Source organism: Pseudophryne corroboree, chromosome 8 (assembly GCF_028390025.1).
Source record: "Pseudophryne corroboree isolate aPseCor3 chromosome 8, aPseCor3.hap2, whole genome shotgun sequence".
Taxonomy (NCBI): Eukaryota; Metazoa; Chordata; class Amphibia; order Anura; family Myobatrachidae; genus Pseudophryne; species Pseudophryne corroboree.
In genome coordinates, this window is record NC_086451.1 from 304,071,360 (window position 1) to 304,089,816 (window position 18,457).

The 18,457-nt window shown below is 46.8% G+C and overlaps 1 protein-coding gene across 2 annotated transcripts in view; it reads left to right on the forward strand.

Moving 5' to 3' along the window:
* IL1RAPL2 (interleukin 1 receptor accessory protein like 2) overlaps positions 1-18,457 on the forward strand; it is a 1,679,520-nt gene that overhangs the window by 877,829 nt on the left and 783,234 nt on the right. The gene's annotated exons all lie outside the window — the stretch shown is intronic.

Consider the following 18,457-nt stretch of genomic DNA (forward strand, 5'->3'; position numbering starts at 1 on the left):
ATGCATATACTTTATATATTGTATAATGTGTATATCTTTTTCTCATCAGTAGCATGTAGTTCTCAGTTGTGTATTTACAAAATGAATGATGACATATCTCCTGTGTCGGACTGGTGCATGAAGGGTCCACCGGGGTAGATGCAGTGGTAGGGGCCCATGCTTTGAGGCTTGGCTAACCATTAGTGCATGATCTGGGTCCCTTGATATATATATATATATATATATGTGTGTGTGTAGGGCTAGTGCATGAATGACAATGTACTGTACCAGATTATTAACAGCAATGCACTTTGAAAATATACCATAGACCTGTGCAGTATAATGCAACGCAGCATAATGTATTATTCAAGTGTACAGTCTAGAACCTGATCCCTTGAGGAAGGGGTGAGTTCCAGACAGTAGAGCACGCCAGGGGTTGCCCCTGTGCCCCTGTGGGCCAGTCCAACCCTGCATGTATGTGTGTCTGACAAGCTCTGGAAACTTTCCCATTTAAATTTTTGAATCCTAAGGTTTTCATTTTGGATTGAGTTGAATGTTAGATAATGTGTAAATGTGATCTCAGTTTTGGTTGAAATCTATTACTACACTATGTTGGTAAAATATTTATGTGTTTGTAGAATTTGTGACTTGTCATCGGTTTCCATGTCCTTGTGTTGCATAGGCAAACTGAAGAATGTGTACAATTTCTGCATTAAAGTGAACAATTCCTGTACGCTTTTTATTTTACACTACATTTAACACAATTACAGCTTTCACTGGCTCCATATCCAGAGCTCAGAGCAAGATTTACTAGAGGACAGCCAAAATTCAGATTACAAATGTTGTTTTGTTCTACAACTTATGTTCCATTTGGTTAAATTGTAAAACTCCATTCTCTTTGGAATAATAAGAATTTACTTACCGATAATTCTATTTCTCGTAGTCCGTAGGGGATGCTGGGGACTCCGTCAGGACCATGGGGAATAGCGGGAGACAGGGCACAAAAGTAAAAGCTTTAGGATCAGGTGGTGTGCACTGGCTCCTCCCCCTATGACCCTCCTCCAAGCCTTAGTTAGGATACTGTGCCCGGACGAGCGTACACAATAAGGAAGGATTTTGAATCCCGGGTAAGACTCATACCAGCCACACCAATCACACTGTACAACCTGTGATCTGAACCCAGTTAACAGCATGATAACAGCGGAGCCTCTGAAAAGATGGCTCACAACAATAATAACCCGAATTTTGTAACAATAACTATGTACAAGTATTGCAGACAATCCGCACTTGGGATGGGCGCCCAGCATCCACTACGGACTACGAGAAATAGAATTATCGGTAAGTAAATTCTTATTTTCTCTGACGTCCTAAGTGGATGCTGGGGACTCCGTCAGGACCATGGGGATTATACCAAAGCTCCCAAACGGGCGGGAGAGTGCGGATGACTCTGCAGCACCGAGTGAGAGAACTCCAGGTCCTCCTCAGCCAGGGTGTGCCCCTGACCAAGTAGCAGCTCGGCAAAGTTGTAAAGCCGAGACCCCTCGGGCAGCCGCCCAAGATGAGCCCACCTTCCTTGTGGAATGGGCATTTACATATTTTGGCTGTGGCAGGCCTGCCACAGAATGTGCAAGCTGAATTGTACTACACATCCAACTAGCAATCGTCTGCTTAGAAGCAAGAGCACCCAGTTTGTTGGGTGCATACAGGATAACAGCAAGTCAGTTTTCCTGACTCCAGCCGTCCTGGAAACCTATATTTTCAGGGCCCTGACAACATCTAGCAACTTGGAGTCCTCCAAGTCCCTAGTAGCCGCAGGTACCACAATAAGCTGGTTCAGGTGAAACGCTGACACCACCTTAGGGAGAAACTGGGGACGGGTCCGCAGCTCTGCCCTGTCCGAATGGACAATCAGATATGGGCTTTTGTGAGACAAAGCCGCCAATTTTGACACTCGCCTGGCCGAGGCCAGGGCCAACATCATGGTCACTTTCCATGTGAGATATTTCAAATCCACAGATTTGAGCGGTTTAAACCAATGTGATTTGAGGAATCCCAGAACTACGTTGAGATCCCACAGTGCCACTGGAGGCACAAAAGGGGGTTGTATATGCAGTACTCCCTTGACAAACTTCTGGACTTCAGGAACTGAAGCCAATTCTTTCTGGAAGAAAATCGACAGGGCCGAAATTTGAACCTTAATGGACCCCAATTTGAGGCCCATAGACACTCCTGTTTGCAGGAAATGCAGGAATCGACCGAGTTGAAATTTCTTCGTGGGGCCTTCCTGGCCTCACACCACGCAACATATTTTCGCCACATGTGGTGATAATGTTGTGCGGTCACCTCCTTCCTGGCTTTGACCAGGGTAGGAATGACCTCTTCCGGAATGCCTTTTTCCCTTAGGATCCGGCGTTCAACCGCCATGCCGTCAAACGCAGCCGCGGTAAGTCTTGGAACAGACATGGTACTTGCTGAAGCAAGTCCCTTCTTAGCGGCAGAGGCCATGAGTCCTCTGTGAGCATCTCTTGAAGTTCCGGGTACCAAGTCCTTCTTGGCCAATCCGGAGCCACGAGTATAGTTCTTACTCCTCTACGTCTTATAATTCTCAGTACCTTAGGTATGAGAAGCAGAGGAGGGAACACATACACCGACTGGTACACCCACGGTGTTACCAGAACGTCCACAGCTATTGCCTGAGGGTCTCTTGACCTGGCGCAATACCTGTCCAGTTTTTTGTTCAGGCGGGACGCCATCATGTCCACCTTTGGTCTTTCCCAACGGTTCACAATCATGTGGAAGACTTCCCGATGAAGTCCCCACTCTCCCGGGTGGAGGTCGTGCTGAGGAAATCTGCTTCCCAGTTGTCCACTCCCGGAATGAACACTGCTGACAGTGCTATCACATGATTTTCCGCCCAGCGAAGAATCCTTGCAGTTTCTGCCATTGCCCTCCTGCTTCTTGTGCCGCCCTGTCTGTTTACGTGGGCGACTGCCGTGATGTTGTCCCATTGCTCTTAGCTCCAGTACATTTATGTGGAGAGAAGTCTCCAGACTTGATCACACTCCCTGGAAATTTTTTCCTTGTGTGACTGCTCCCCAGCCTTTCAGGCTGGCATCCGTGGTCACCAGGACCCAGTCCTGAATGCCGAATCTGTGGCCCTTTAGTAGATGAGCACTCTGCAGCCACCACAGAAGAGACACCCTTGTCCTTGGAGACAGGGTTATCCGCTGATGCATCTGAAGATGCGATCCGGACCATTTTTCCAGCAGATCCCACTGAAAAGTTCTTGCGTGAAATCTGCCGAATGGAATCGCTTCGTAAGAAGCCACCATTTTCCCCAGGACCCTTGTGCAATGATGCACTGACACTTTTCCTGGTTTTAGGAGGTTCCTGACTAGCTCGGATAACTCCCTGGCTTTCTCCTCCGGGAGAAACACCTTTTTCTGGACTGTGTCCAGAATCATCCCTAGGAACAGCAGACGTGTCGTCGGAGACAGCTGCGATTTTGGAATATTTAGAATCCACCCGTGCTGTCATAGAACTACTTGAGATAGTGCTACTCCGACCTCCAACTGTTCTCTGGACCTTGCCCTTATCAGGAGATCGTCCAAGTAAGGGATAATTAAGACGCCTTTTCTTTGAAGAAGAATCATCATTTCGGCCATTACCTTGGTAAAGACCCGGGGTGCCGTGGACAATCCAAACGGCAGCGTCTGAAACTGATAGTGACAGTTTTGTACCACGAACCTGAGGTACCCTTGGTGAGAAGGGCAAATTGGGACATGGAGGTAAGCATCCTTGATGTCCAGGGACACCATATAGTCCCCTTCTTCCTGGTTCGCTATCACTGCTCTGAGTGACTCCATCTTGATTTGAACCTTTGTATGTAAGTGTTCAAATATTTCAGATTTAGAATAGGTCTCACCGAGCCGTCTGGCTTCAGTACCACAATATAGTGTGGAATAATACCCCTTTCCTTGTTGTAGGAGGGGTACTTTGATTATCACCTGCTGGGAATACAGCTTGTGAATTGTTTCCAACACTGCCTCCCTGTCGGAGGGAGACGTTGGTAAAGCAGACTTCAGGAACCTGCGAGGGGGAGACGTCTCGAATTTCCAATCTGTACCCCTGGGATACTACTTGTAGGATCCAGGGGTCCACTTGCGAGTGAGCCCACTGCGCGCTGAAACTCTTGAGACGACCCCTCACCGCACCTGAGTCCTGTACGGCCCCAGCGTCATGCTGAGGACTTGGCAAAAGCGGTGGAGGGCTTCTGTTCCTGGGAATGGGCTGCCTGCTGCAGTCTTCTTCCCTTTCCTCTATCCCTGGGCAGATATGACTGGCCTTTTGCCTGCTTGCCCTTATGGGGACGAAAGGACTGAGGCTGAAAAGACGGTGTCTTTTTCTGCTGAGATGTGACTTGGGGTAAAAAAGGTGGATTTTCCAGCTGTTGCCGTGGCCACCAGGTCCGATGGACCGACCCCAAATAACTCCTCCCCTTTATACGGCAATACTTCCATGTGCCATTTGGAATCTGCATCACCTGACCACTGTCGTGTCCATAAACATCTTCTGGCAGATATGGACATCGCACTTACTCTTGATGCCAGAGTGCAAATATCCCTCTGTGCATCTCGCATATATAGAAATGCATCCTTTAAATGCTCTATAGTCAATAAAATACTGTCCCTGTCAAGGGTATCAATATTTTCAGTCAGGGAATCTGACCAAGCCACCCCAGCGCTGCACCTCCAGGCTGAGGCGATCGCTGGTCGCAGTATAACACCAGTATGTGTGTATATACTTTTTAGGATATTTTCCAGCCTCCTATCAGCTGGCTCCTTGAGGGCGGCCGTATCTGGAGACGGTAACGCCACTTGTTTTGATAAGCGTGTGAGCGCCTTATCCACCCTAAGGGGTGTTTCCCAACGCGCCCTAACTTCTGGCGGGAAAGGGTATAACGCCAATAATTTTCTATCTGGGGAAACCCACGCATCATCACACACTTCATTTAATTTATCTGATTCAGGAAAAACTACAGGTAGTTTTTTCACACCCCACATAATACCCTCTTTTGTGGTACTTGTAGTATCAGAAATATGTAACACCTCCTTCATTGCCCTTAACATGTAACGTGTGGCCCACATGGAAAATACGTTTGTTTCTTCACCGTCGACACTGGAGTCAGTGTCCGTGTCTGTGTCTGTGTCGACCGACTGAGGTAAATGGGCGTTTTAAAGCCCCTGACGGTGTTTGAGACGCCTGGACAGGTACTAATTGGTTTGCCGGCCGTCTCATGTCGTCAACCGACCTTGCAGCGTGTTGACATTATCACGTAATTCCCTAAATAAGCCATCCATTCCGGTGTCGACTCCCTAGAGAGTGACATCACCATTACAGGCAATTGCTCCGCCTCCTCACCAACATCGTCCTCATACATGTCGACACACACGTACCGACACACAGCACACACACAGGGAATGCTCTGATAGAGGACAGGACCCCACTAGCCCTTTGGGGAGACAGAGGGAGAGTTTGCCAGCACACACCAAAACGCTATATTATACAGGGACAACCTTATATAAGTGTTTTCCCTTATAGTATCTTAATATATAATAATATCGCCAAATAAGTGCCCCCCCTCTCTGTTTTAACCCTGTTTCTGTAGTGCAGTGCAGGGGAGAGCCTGGGAGCCTTCCTAGCAGCGGAGCTGTGTAGGAAAATGGCGCTGTGTGCTGAGGAGAATAGGCCCCGCCCCCTTTTCGGCGGGCTTCTTCTCCCGTTTTTCTGACAACCTGGCAGGGGTTAAATACATCCATATAGCCCCAGGGGCTATATGTGATGTATTTTTAGCCAGCATAGGTACTTTCATTGCTGCCCAGGGCGCCCCCCCAAGCGCCCTGCACCCTCAGTGACCGTTGGTGTGAAGTGTGCTGAGAGCAATGGCGCACAGCTGCAGTGCTGTGCGCTACCTCATGAAGACTGAGAAGTCTTCAGCCGCCGATTTCTGGACCTCTTCTCTCTTCAGCATCTGCAAGGGGGTCGGCGGCGCGGCTCCGGTGACCCATCCAGGCTGTACCTGTGATCGTCCCTCTGGAGCTAGTGTCCAGTAGCCTAAGAAGCCAATCCATCCTGCACGCAGGTGAGTTCACTTCTTCTCCCCTAAGTCCCTCGTTGCAGTGAGCCTGTTGCCAGCAGGACTCACTGAAAATAAAAAACCTAACAAAACTTTTACTCTAAGCAGCTCTTTAGGAGAGCCACCTAGATTGCACCCTTCTCGGCTGGGCACAAAAACCTAACTGAGGCTTGGAGGAGGGTCATAGGGGGAGGAGCCAGTGCACACCACCTGATCCTAAAGCTTTTACTTTTGTGCCCTGTCTCCTGCGGAGCCGCTATTCCCCATGGTCCTGACGGAGTCCCCAGCATCCACTTAGGACGTCAGAGAAATTTAGGCATGCTGTTCCCCTTCTGATTATTGGCCCTCATTCCGAGTTGATCGGTCGCAAGGCGAATTTAGCAGAGTTACACACGCTAAGCCGCCGCCTACTGGGAGTGAATCTTAGCTTCTTAAAATTGCGACCGATGTATTCGCAATATTGCCATTACTAACTACTTAGCAGTTTCAGAGTAGCTTCAGACTTACTCTGCCTGTGCGATCAGTTCAGTGCTTGTCGTTCCTGGTTGACGTCACAAACACACCCAGCGTTCGCCCAGGCACTCCCACCGTTTCTCCGGCCACTCCTGCGTTTTTTCCGGAAACGGTAGCGTTTTCAGCCACACGCCCCTGAAACGCCGTGTTTCCGCCCAGTAACACCCATTTCCTGTCAATCACATTACGATCGCCGGAGCGATGAAAAAGCCGTGAGTAAAATTACTTTCTACATAGCAAAGTTACTTGGCGCAGTCGCAGTGCGAACATTGCGCATGCGTACTAAGCGGATTTTCATTGCGATGCGATGAAAAATACCGAGCGATCAACTCGGAATGAGGGCCATTGTATTGTGTTTTGGGACTGTGTGCATGTCTGCGACAAACCAGGCAATGAATGAATGTCCACAAATGTTTTGCTGATCCAGCTTGCTGTAGTTTATTCAGGATGGCGGCATGGACAGCATTAGGCGTGGTTCCAGCATCACATCCATAAAGTATTCACAGTGTCTCGCGGACCTACAGTACTTCTAGCTGTATACTGGTCATCTAGCTAGTGGCTGGCCAGCTAGTCCAGTGCTGGTCATTCTGCCCCCAACAAAAGAACATAACTTATATATCCAACCAAGCACTCACCAGCTAAATTACCACACAAGTGATCCACCTGTGTAGCTGTGCTCTGTGTTCAGGGATATGTGGGGAATTAACCCTGTCTTTAACATGAGTCCTACTTTTTTTTTCTTTTTTGCAAGCTCCAGTCTCATCTGCAATTCTCATATATGCTGATTTGCACTTGTAGAAATTATTATGACTGTTATTGGTTTGGTACTCTGCAGTGAACAGTGCTCTCTCATATTCAGCACCACTGACAGCTTCTTTAATGTTTGTTTCTCTTTCTCAGACTTAGGGCTAAAACACACTACCCGGCTGGTGCCGCCCGGCAAAAACCCGGACGGCTTTTAACCGCTGCCGTTATGCAAAGACACATTGAGCGCAATGTGTCCTTATACACGGCATGGTCCCGGCCCGGCTGCCGGGTTGCAGCCGGAACTTCCACTGGAAGGTCCGGCTGCCGGGCCGTCTTTGCAGCCAGTAAACCATGTGTGTGAAGGGGAGCTTTCACACACAACGTTTTTTTCCCAAGCCGTGTCTAATGCTGCGCATGCGCACAGCATCACACACGGCTCAAAGCCGTCCTGTGCGAGAGACTCTGCCGGTTTCTCCCGGAAGGCAAAAAGCCGGACAAAGTTTGTCCGGCTTTTTGCCATCCGGGAAAAACCGGAGTGTGTGTTATAGCCCTTACAGTATGCGTGAATTTTGTTTCTCTGGACAGTCCCTAATTAATTTCATACTGGCTGTTGTTGACTGATGTTTTACAGTACATATGTAGAGGGAAAAAAGTCTGTGTTTCTGGACTGCGAATAATAGTTTTTTTTTAATCTTTACCCAGTAGTAGGGTTAGGGTTAACCAAAAGTAATTCCACAGTGCTTTGCCATCATAAGATCAATTTAAGCATAGAATAACTGACGGTACAATAACAAATAATGGCCCTCATTCCGAGTTCTTTGCTCGCTAGCTGCTTCTAGCAGCATTGCACACGCTAAGCCGCCGCCCTCTGGGAGTGTATCTTAGCATAGCAGAATTGCGAACAAAAGATTAGCAGATTTGCAAATAGAAAATTCTTAGCAGTTTCTAAAAAGCTCCAGACTTACTCAGCCATTGCGATCAGTTCAGTCAGTTTCGTTCCTGGTTTGACGTCACAAACACACCCAGCGTTCACCCAGACACTCTCCCGTTTCTTCAGACACTCCTGCGTTTTTCCCAGAAACGCCAGCGTTTTTTCGCACACTCCCATAAAACGGCCAGTTTCCGCCCAGAAACACCCACTTCCTGTCAATCACACTCCGATCACCAGAACGATGAAAAATCCTCGTTATGCCGTGAGTAAAATACCTAACTTTTGAGTAAAATAACTAAGCGCATGCGCTCTGCGAACCTTGCGCATGCGCAGTAAGCGACTAATCGCAATATAGCGAAACTCAGCAACGAGCGAACAACTCGGAATGAGGGCCAATATGACAGAAATATTCCATGTAATTTGCATATTCAGGGGGATGTGTTTTACTAGATTATCGTCTTTCTATATTTAGGGAGATGAACATAAATTTAATTTAGTGCATTTGTTTATTTTTCTGTACTAACATTTTTTTAAAATTACTTCACTTTGTGTGGGGTCTTAGGTGAAGGAGATGGGGAGGAACATCAGTTATGGGGTGGGGAATATTCATTAGATGTGCCTCTGAAAGGCCCTCCAAAGCTACTGAAATGTGACATTTCATTCATATTTCCTTTCAATAGAAATAAGAGGATTGGAAAACATGTCATGAAAACTGGATAAAACCAGAAACCACTTTGTATATATTTGTAGAATTTCTCTTAATGCTGTAGATTCACTTACAGATGATTATTTGGTTCTCTTTCAGATGTTTGTCCACCTTTGTTGTCATGAGTAAGTTCTTTCATAGGATTCCTTATTATCTTAAAAAATTGAGTCCAATGTAACAACTTCTTGATATTGTGCATTGGCCCTCATTCCGAGTTGTTCACTCGCTAGCTGCTTTTAGCAGCCATGCAAATGCTAACCCGCTGCCCTCTGGGAGTGTATTTTAGCTTAGCAGAAGTGCGAACGAAAGGATCGCACAGCAGCTACAAAATAATTTTGTGCAGCTTCAGAGTAGCTCGAGACTTACTCCTAGCTTGCGATCACTGCAGACTATTTAGTTCCTGATTTGACATCACGAACACGCCCTGCGTTCGGCCAGCCACGCCTACGTTTCCCCAGTCACGCCTGCATTTTTATCTGACACGCCTGCGTTTTTCTGCTCACTCCCTGAAAATGGTCAGTTGACACCCAGAAACACCCTCTTCCTGTCAATCACTCTGCGGCCAGCAGTGCGACTGAAAATCTTCGCTAGACCTCTTGTGAAACTACATCGTTCGTTGTAAGAGTACGACGCGCATGCGCATTGCGCCGCATATGCATGTGAAGAAATGCCGTTTTTTTTGCCTGATCGCTGCGCTGCGAACGAAAGCAGCTAGCAATCAACTCGGAATGAGGGCCATTGTCAATTTACAGAATATGTGAAATCCCGGCAGTTGGGATACTGACAGTCAGAATACTGACAGCGGGATCCTGATGGTCAGAATCGGAACACAGTAAGTAATTTTAATCTACACATAATCTTACCCCTTAACCCTAATTGTCCCTTTCCACTGCCTAACCCCCCCCCCCCCCCCTTGCAGCCTAACCATAACCTTTCCAACCCCCGCAACCTAATCCTAACCCTCTCCCTATTGCCTACCCCTAACCCCCAAGGCCAGTACTTACCTTCAGGATCCATCAGGATTCTGACCATCAGGATTCCGCTGTCAGTATTCTGACTGCATCCCATGCGAAGATGCTCAAATTTAGTCAGAGTCTCAAACTACACTCCTTTTAGGGGAGCTGTAGTTTTGTCCCCAGATTATAGTAACAAACTACCTTCTCTTTTGGTGGATAACATAGATGTTGTGCTTGAATGGTGTGATTAATTTCTGGCCACTTCAGCCTACATGACAGATCCCTCTGAAGCTTCAATCTTCTCACCACACAGATTGCAGTAGTAGAGGTGAGTTAGTGGTGGGTAAATGTATCAAAGTGTGTAGAAGTTGCCATTAGCAACCAATCAGCATCTAGCTAGCATTTATCAAGAACAGTCTATGGAATGATAAGTAGAAGCTGATACTGTACATCTTCAGCTTAGAAAGTGATGAACCCTCAATGGTGTTTTCTAATACTTCAACCAAGACATGGTGCCAACTAATTGCATGGAGTGGATGGAGAATAGCCCACACTCCCGGCTCCTTGTAAGTCCTTTGACGACGTTAAGTGCTAGGCTTGTTCCCAGGGGTATTGTAGAGCTCGAGTAGTACATGTCCTATTTACATAACTACCAGGCCATGACCTGTAAAGTCCAGTACTACATGGGTTAAGGGCTGCCTCACAATGTGAACAAAGAAGAGACAGGAGTTAGCCTTAGATTAGGAGAAGAACGAACAGGGTATTCCAACAGCACAAAGTGGAAAAATTGTAGTGGGTTATTTACTTGAAATTTAATTAATTCATATAACTTGCTTAAATGGTATAGCCTAATACTATATTATTATGACAGTGCTCCATTAAACTAAATCATGGCCTGAAGGTTAATTTTAATCTATACGGTAGACTTCCATTCTTTTTGTCCAATCGTCTTCTGTCCTGCCATGCTTGATAATGTCTCTGGTTGAGAATTATGAGAGACATAGCTTCACATTAGTATATATAAAGAGCTGTAATGTGATTGCTAATTCCGCTATATAAATTATGTGGAATATACAAGTAATTATGAGTTATTTCCAGAGTCTGATTTTATTACAAAGTCTGCTATGCCATTATAGGAAATTGTTACAAATCATATAACTTCCAGTTTTAAGCTGCACACTATGCTATAAGAAGCTAGATGCCAACTTGCTGTTGACTATGAGAATAGGTGTTTACTGTACCTGAATCAGTGTATGGAGGGCGCTATGTCCACTTTACAGGAACAATGCACTTCAGAAATACAGCAACTTTGCTGGCACAAAGCTTTGCTATTTTTAAACATTCAGTCATTAGTAGTCTCTGCTCAAAGTTGACCCTTTAATGCTTCAGGGTCCTGTAGAGCTTTTTACCCTGCATTTTAACCTTTCTGCAAATCATCAATAAAGACACATCTATTATGCACATGAAATACAATATTTTACAATGCGTGGCTCAGAATTTACTTAATGGGGGACCTGGAAGTGTCATAATTAGAAGAGGAAGAGCAGAGATCAAAAAAAAGATTGCTAATTCATTATTTTATGTAATCATAAATTATGTGTTTTCAATAAGATGTTGACAGCTCCTCATTAAATCTAAATGTACTGCCAAACAATAGTGCGGTTAAATGAAGACATGCTCAAACCAACGGGCTAATTACATTTCTGCTGCATCAGTTATCTAATATTGCATCAATAACTATTAGTACAAGTGATATTTAGAGATGAGCGCCTGAAATTTTTCGGGTTTTGTGTTTTGGTTTTGGGTTCGGTTCCGCGGCCGTGTTTTGGGTTCGAACGCGTTTTGGCAAAACCTCACCGAATTATTTTTGTCGGATTCGGGTGTGTTTTGGATTCGGGTGTTTTTTTCCAAAAACACTAAAAAACAGCTTAAATCATAGAATTTGGGGGTCATTTTGATCCCAAAGTATTATTAACCTCAAAAACCATAATTTACACTCATTTTCAGTCTATTCTGAATACCTCACACCTCACAATATTATTTTTAGTCCTAAAATTTGCACCGAGGTCGCTGTGTGAGTAAGATAAGCGACCCTAGTGGCCGACACAAACACCGGGCCCATCTAGGAGTGGCACTGCAGTGTCACGCAGGATGTCCCTTCCAAAAAACCCTCCCCAAACAGCACATGACGCAAAGAAAAAAAGAGGCGCAATGAGGTAGCTGTGTGAGTAAGATTAGCGACCCTAGTGGCCGACACAAACACCGGGCCCATCTAGGAGTGGCACTGCAGTGTCACGCAGGATGGCCCTTCCAAAAAACCCTCCCCAAACAGCACATGACGCAAAGAAAAAAAGAGGCGCAATGAGGTAGCTGTGTGAGTAAGATTAGCGACCCTAGTGGCCGACACAAACACCGGGCCCATCTAGGAGTGGCACTGCAGTGTCACGCAGGATGTCCCTTCCAAAAAACCCTCCCCAAACAGCACATGACGCAAAGAAAAAAAGAGGCGCAATGAGGTAGCTGACTGTGTGAGTAAGATTAGCGACCCTAGTGGCCGACACAAACACCGGGCCCATCTAGGAGTGGCACTGCAGTGTCACGCAGGATGTCCCTTCCAAAAAACCCTCCCCAAACAGCACATGACGCAAAGAAAAAAAGAGGCGCAATGAGGTAGCTGTGTGAGTAAGATTAGCGACCCTAGTGGCCGACACAAACACCGGGCCCATCTAGGAGTGGCACTGCAGTGTCACGCAGGATGGCCCTTCCAAAAAACCCTCCCCAAACAGCACATGACGCAAAGAAAAAAAGAGGCGCAATGAGGTAGCTGACTGTGTGAGTAAGATTAGCGACCCTAGTGGCCGACACAAACACCGGGCCCATCTAGGAGTGGCACTGCAGTGTCACGCAGGATGTCCCTTCCAAAAAACCCTCCCCAAACAGCACATGACGCAAAGAAAAAAAGAGGCGCAATGAGGTAGCTGTGTGAGTAAGATTAGCGACCCTAGTGGCCGACACAAACACCGGGCCCATCTAGGAGTGGCACTGCAGTGTCACGCAGGATGTCCCTTCCAAAAAACCCTCCCCAAACAGCACATGACGCAAAGAAAAAAAGAGGCGCAATGAGGTAGCTGTGTGAGTAAGATTAGCGACCCTAGTGGCCGACACAAACACCGGGCACATCTAGGAGTGGCACTGCAGTGTCACGCAGGATGTCCCTTCCAAAAAACCCTCCCCAAACAGCACATGACGCAAAGAAAAAAAGAGGCGCAATGAGGTAGCTGTGTGAGTAAGATTAGCGACCCTAGTGGCCGACACAAACACCGGGCCCATCTAGGAGTGGCACTGCAGTGTCACGCAGGATGTCCCTTCCAAAAAACCCTCCCCAAACAGCACATGACGCAAAGAAAAAAAGAGGCGCAATGAGGTAGCTGACTGTGTGAGTAAGATTAGCGACCCTAGTGGCCGACACAAACACCGGGCCCATCTAGGAGTGGCACTGCAGTGTCACGCAGGATGTCCCTTCCAAAAAACCCTCCCCAATCAGCACATGATGCAAAGAAAAAGAAAAGAAAAAAGAGGTGCAAGATGGAATTGTCCTTGGGCCCTCCCACCCACCCTTATGTTGTATAAACAAAACAGGACATGCACACTTTAACCAACCCATCATTTCAGTGACAGGGTCTGCCACACGACTGTGACTGATATGACGGGTTGGTTTGGACCCCCCCCAAAAAAGAAGCAATTAATCTCTCCTTGCACAAACTGGCTCTACAGAGGCAAGATGTCCACCTCATCTTCACCCTCCGATATATCACCGTGTACATCCCCCTCCTCACAGATTATCAATTCGTCCCCACTGGAATCCACCATCTCAGCTCCCTGTGTACTTTGTGGAGGCAATTGCTGCTGGTCAATGTCTCCGCGGAGGAATTGATTATAATTCATTTTAATGAACATCATCTTCTCCACATTTTCTGGATGTAACCTCGTACGCCGATTGCTGACAAGGTGAGCGGCGGCACTAAACACTCTTTCGGAGTACACACTTGTGGGAGGGCAACTTAGGTAGAATAAAGCCAGTTTGTGCAAGGGCCTCCAAATTGCCTCTTTTTCCTGCCAGTATAAGTACGGACTGTGTGACGTGCCTACTTGGATGCGGTCACTCATATAATCCTCCACCATTCTATCAATGTTGAGAGAATCATATGCAGTGACAGTAGACGACATGTCCGTAATCGTTGTCAGGTCCTTCAGTCCGGACCAGATGTCAGCATCAGCAGTCGCTCCAGACTGCCCTGCATCACCGCCAGCGGGTGGGCTCGGAATTCTGAGCCTTTTCCTCGCACCCCCAGTTGCGGGAGAATGTGAAGGAGGAGATGTTGACAGGTCGCGTTCCGCTTGACTTGACAATTTTGTCACCAGCAGGTCTTTCAACCCCAGCAGACCTGTGTCTGCCGGAAAGAGAGATCCAAGGTAGGCTTTAAATCTAGGATCGAGCACGGTGGCCAAAATGTAGTGCTCTGATTTCAACAGATTGACCACCCGTGTATCCTTGTTAAGCGAATTAAGGGCTGCATCCACAAGTCCCACATGCATAGCGGAATCGCTCCCTTTTAGCTCCTTCTTCAATGCCTCCAGCTTCTTCTGCAAAAGCCTGATGAGGGGAATTACCTGACTCAGGCTGGCAGTGTCTGAACTGACTTCACGTGTGGCAAGTTCAAAGGGCATCAGAACCTTGCACAACGTTGAAATCATTCTCCACTGCACTTGAGACAGGTGCATTCCATCTCCTATATCGTGCTCAATTGTATAGGCTTGAATGGCCTTTTGCTGCTCCTCCAACCTCTGAAGCATATAGAGGGTTGAATTCCACCTCGTTACCACTTCTTGCTTCAGATGATGGCAGGGCAGGTTCAGTAGTTTTTGGTGGTGCTCCAGTCTTCTGTACGTGGTGCCTGTACGCCGAAAGTGTCCCGCAATTTTTCTGGCCACCGACAGCATCTCTTGCACGCCCCTGTCGTTTTTTAAAAAATTCTGCACCACCAAATTCAAGGTATGTGCAAAACATGGGACGTGCTGGAATTTGCCCATATTTAATGCACACACAATATTGCTGGCGTTGTCCGATGCCACAAATCCACAGGAGAGTCCAATTGGGGTAAGCCATTCCGCGATGATCTTCCTCAGTTGCCGTAAGAGGTTTTCAGCTGTGTGCGTATTCTGGAAAGCGGTGATACAAAGCGTAGCCTGCCTAGGAAAGAGTTGGCGTTTGCGAGTTGCTGCTACTGGTGCCGCCGCTGCTGTTCTTGCGGCGGGAGTCCATACATCTACCCAGTGGGCTGTCACAGTCATATAGTCCTGACCCTGCCCTGCTCCACTTGTCCACATGTCCGTGGTTAAGTGGACATTGGGTACAACTGCATTTTTTAGGAGACTGGTGAGTCTTTTTCTGACGTCCGTGTACATTCTCGGTATCGCCTGCCTAGAGAAGTGGAACCTAGATGGTATTTGGTAACGGGGGCACACTGCCTCAATAAATTGTCTAGTTCCCTGTGAACTAACGGCGGATACCGGACGCACGTCTAACACCAACATAGTTGTCAAGGACTCAGTTATCCGCTTTGCAGTAGGATGACTGCTGTGATATTTCATCTTCCTCGCAAAGGACTGTTGAACAGTCAATTGCTTACTGGAAGTAGTACAAGTGGGCTTACGACTTCCCCTCTGGGATGACCATCGACTCCCAGCGGCAACAACAGCAGCGCCAGCAGCAGTAGGCGTTACACGCAAGGATGCATCGGAGGAATCCCAGGCAGGAGAGGACTCGTCAGACTTGCCAGTGACATGGCCTGCAGGACTATTGGCATTCCTGGGGAAGGAGGAAATTGACACTGAGGGAGTTGGTGGGGTGGTTTGCGTGAGCTTGGTTACAAGAGGAAGGGATTTACTGGTCAGTGGACTGCTTCCGCTGTCACCCAAAGTTTTTGAACTTGTCACTGACTTATTATGAATGCGCTGCAGGTGACGTATAAGGGAGGATGTTCCGAGGTGGTTAACGTCCTTACCCCTACTTATTACAGCTTGACAAAGGGAACACACGGCTTGACACCTGTTGTCCGCATTTCTGGTGAAATACCTCCACACCGAAGAGCTGATTTTTTTGGTATTTTCACCTGGCATGTCAATGGCCATATTCCTCCCACGGACAACAGGTGTCTCCCCGGGTGCCTGACTTAAACAAACCACCTCACCATCAGAATCCTCCTGGTCAATTTCCTCCCCAGCGCCAGCAACACCCATATCCTCCTCATCCTGGTGTACTTCAACACTGACATCTTCAATCTGACTATCAGGAACTGGACTGCGGGTGCTCCTTCCAGCACTTGCAGGGGGCGTGCAAATGGTGGAAGGCGCATGCTCTTCACGTCCAGTGTTGGGAAGGTCAGGCATCGCAACCGACACAATTGGACTCTCCTTGTGGATTTGGGATTTCAAAGAACGCACAGTTCTTTGCGGTGCTTTTGCCAGCTTGAGTCTTTTCAGTTTTCTAGCGAGAGGCTGAGTGCTTCCATCCTCATGTGAAGCTGAACCACTAGCCATGAACATAGGCCAGGGCCTCAGCCGTTCCTTGCCACTCCGTGTGGTAAATGGCATATTGGCAAGTTTACGCTTCTCCTCCGACAATTTTATTTTAGGTTTTGGAGTCCTTTTTTAACTGATATTTGGTGTTTTGGTTTTGACATGCTCTGTACTATGCCATTGGGCATCGGCCTTGGCAGACGACGTTGCTGGCATTTCATCGTCTCGGCCATGACTAGTGGCAGCAGCTTCAGCACGAGGTGGAAGTGGATCTTGATCTTTCCCTAATTTTGGAACCTCAACATTTTTGTTCTCCATATTTTAATAGGCACAACTAAAAGGCACCTCAGGTAAACAATGGAGATGGATGGATTGGATACTAGTATACAATTATGGACGGGCTGCCGAGTGCCGACACAGAGGTAGCCACAGCCGTGAACTACCGCACTGTACTGTGTCTGCTGCTAATATATAGACTGGTTGATAAAGAGATAGTATACTCGTAACTAGTATGTATGTATAAAGAAAGAAAAAAAAACCACAGTTAGGTGGTATATACAATTATGGACGGGCTGCCGAGTGCCGACACAGAGGTAGCCACAGCCGTGAACTACCGCACTGTACTGTGTCTGCTGCTAATATATAGACTGGTTGATAAAGAGATAGTATACTCGTAACTAGTATGTATGTATAAAGAAAGAAAAAAAAACCACGGTTAGGTCACTGGTATATACAATTATGGACGGGCTGCCGAGTGCCGACACAGAGGTAGCCACAGCCGTGAACTACCGCACTGTACTGTGTCTGCTGCTAATATATAGACTGGTTGATAAAGAGATAGTATACTCGTAACTAGTATGTATGTATAAAGAAAGAAAAAAAAACCACGGTTAGGTGGTATATACAATTATGGACGGGCTGCCGAGTGCCGACACAGAGGTAGCCGCAGCCGTGAACTACCGCACTGTACTGTGTCTGCTGCTAATATATAGACTGGTTGATAAAGAGATAGTATACTCGTAACTAGTATGTATGTATAAAGAAAGAAAAAAAAAACACGGTTAGGTGGTATATACAATTATGGACGGGCTGCCGAGTGCCGACACAGAGGTAGCCACAGCCGTGAACTACCGCACTGTACTGTGTCTGCTGCTAATATATAGACTGGTTGATAAAGAGATAGTATACTCGTAACTAGTATGTATGTATAAAGAAAGAAAGAAAAACCACGGTTAGGTGGTATATACAATTATGGACGGGCTGCCGAGTGCCGACACAGAGGTAGCCACAGCCGTGAACTACCGCACTGTACTGTGTCTGCTGCTAATATATAGACTGGTTGATAAAGAGATAGTATACTCGTAACTAGTATGTATGTATAAAGAAAGAAAAAAAAACCACGGTTAGGTGGTATATACAATTATGGACGGGCTGCCGAGTGCCGACACAGAGGTAGCCACAGCCGTGAACTACCGCACTGTACTGTGTCTGCTGCTAATATATAGACTGGTTGATAAAGAGATAGTATACTCGTAACTAGTATGTATGTATAAAGAAAGAAAAAAAAACCACGGTTAGGTGGTATATACAATTATGGACGGGCTGCCGAGTGCCGACACAGAGGTAGCCACAGCCGTGAACTACCGCACTGTACTGTGTCTGCTGCTAATATATAGACTGGTTGATAAAGAGATAGTATACTCGTAACTAGTATGTATGTATAAAGAAAGAAAAAAAAACCACGGTTAGGTGGTATATACAATTATGGACGGGCTGCCGAGTGCCGACACAGAGGTAGCCACAGCCGTGAACTACCGCACTGTACTGTGTCTGCTGCTAATATATAGACTGGTTGATAAAGAGATAGTATACTCGTAACTAGTATGTATGTATAAAGAAAGAAAAAAAAA